General features: G+C 38.4%; 1 long non-coding RNA gene across 1 annotated transcript; it reads left to right on the plus strand.

Annotated features, from left to right (window-relative positions):
- The first annotated feature begins 289 nt into the window (after window positions 1-289).
- On the plus strand, window positions 290-999 carry LOC116685480 (uncharacterized). Its single transcript, XR_004330960.1, has 3 exons — window positions 290-540; window positions 649-720; window positions 902-999. It is a non-coding gene; the product is annotated as an uncharacterized LOC116685480 (long non-coding RNA).
- Window positions 1000-2141: the final 1142 nt, after the last annotated feature.

The following is a 2141-nucleotide window of genomic DNA, read 5'->3' on the forward strand; positions in this document are numbered from 1 at the left end:
GACATTAGCTGCTAACCAAACAGGAACTCTGTCACGACTTCAAAATAGAACTAAACATTACACACATTTCTTAGAAATAATTGGTTGGTTGTTGTTAACTTATCATTTCCCTTCAGCCTTCACACCGGCTCTGTTCCTTCCTTAAAAGGTCAATGTTTTTCTGCTGGTGAGATATTCTAATATATGTATAATAATAGAATAAAACTTTAAACATTTCTTTTGTGCAACAGTATGTTGTATTATTACTTTTCATAATGCATGATGCTTTTGAAGGACACAGTGGCAGCAAACACTTTGGAAATGGTAAAATGTATTCTTTCATTAGAGACACTGCAGACAGTAACGTCCACCACTAGACTTCCCCTTCTCAACAACACGTTATTATTAGCTGCAGAAATGCAAAAACCCACTAATCCGAAGCAGAAGTCCAGTGTAGAGGACCACAGCTGAGCAGACGCCCCCCTAACAGCCCTCATACAGGACTGCAGCAGGACTTCAAACATCTGGTCAGGATGAAGAGGAATCCACAGGAAGAAATTGGTACTTTAACATATTCTGTTTAAGTGTCTGCATGTAAGATATTATCTACTATATGTATTTATGTACCACAATGTTTAAATACATATGTGTTTGATGTTAATCTTTCAGAGGAAATGGAAGAAGAAGATAACTATGTTAATGCTCCGGCCTGGACTGTGGATGAAGTGGCAGCCCCACCAGGTACATTTCACATGTTTAATATTGTTAAACATGAGATTTTATGTCTTTATGTTCAAAAATGTGATAATGATAAAAATATGAATGTTTAAAAACTCAGCTCTTTTGTTCTGTAAGACTTAAAATCACCTTTGACTGTGAAATCAACATCATTAACTCCACTGAGTTCTTCTTCTTCTCTCAGACCAGAGGTCTCTCTTCTTCTCTCGGTCTTCTCCACTGATAGCAGTGTGTTGGCTGATACTGTTAGTCATCATGGGCCTTCGGATCTACTGTGAGTACCACTGTCTTAGCTTGTTGGTGGTAGTCCTTATTTAAAGGACCGGTTCACATTACTCATATATACATAGAAACCGTTTTCTTGCTGTAATCTCTTCATACTTGCTCTGTGCAAATATGTATTCAAAGGTTTATCAGAAGCTAACATGAAGCTTCAGAAGTCTGAGTAAGAGACGTTTTTTTATACAAATTTCACTCATTTTCGCAGACAAGATTTCTGAAGCAGAAGAGTGAACTGGAGGAATGATCAGAGAAAGAAAACCCAGTTTCAGTGATCATAGACTAGCTACTGTTTATAAAATAGATTTTGAACACATGAGGCCATCCTGTAATGGATGGAAGTCTGTTATTATAATAATAATAACAAGTTGCATGACTAAAAAATGAAATTGCATGAGCATTATAATTAAGAAGCACATTTTCATTTTACAGTTGGTATTGTCTTAGAAAGCAAGATCACCAACCTGACAACACCAAACCAGCAGCTGGAGACCCAGAGGAACAACTTAACAAAACAAATACAAGACCTGGAGACAAACTGGAATAAACTCAACGTCAGTCGAGCTCAGTGGAGCATTGATGCCTACTGCCCCAAAGATAAAGGTATGTTCAGATCCTATTAATTAGATCCAATAATAACCAATAATAATGATATCATAATGTTTTATTGGTTGGTCTCTGTTGTTTCAGAGAGACAGTGTGCAGCTTGTCAGAAGGGCTGGTACTCAGACTCTAACTGCTATGCGTATTTTAACGCTGCTCCTCCTAATCAGAAAACCTGGGAAGAAGCTCGACAAAACTGCAGAGGAAGGAGTTCAGATTTGGTTGTTGTACAAAGTCAAACGGATCAGGTAATGAGAAAACTGTTAATTTTATGACACACATAGGCGGAAATTGGGGATGAACCGGGGGTGGGGGTGGGGGGTCAGGACCGACCCCCAAATATTTAAAACCACTCTGTGTATGGTAGATAATTAAATACTTCACATATTTGTGTAAATAGTTAAATAATACAAATGCAAACAGGACAACAAATAGGTTTTAGGTTCAGAAACATTTGGAGTCCCTCCTCCCTCGTCTCACAGTGGTTTGGTCCACTGCCTCACAGTGGTTTGGTCCACTGGCTCACAGTGGTTTGGTCCACT

Source organism: Etheostoma spectabile, unplaced genomic scaffold, assembly GCF_008692095.1.
Source record: "Etheostoma spectabile isolate EspeVRDwgs_2016 unplaced genomic scaffold, UIUC_Espe_1.0 scaffold00569869, whole genome shotgun sequence".
Taxonomy (NCBI): domain Eukaryota; kingdom Metazoa; phylum Chordata; class Actinopteri; order Perciformes; family Percidae; genus Etheostoma; species Etheostoma spectabile.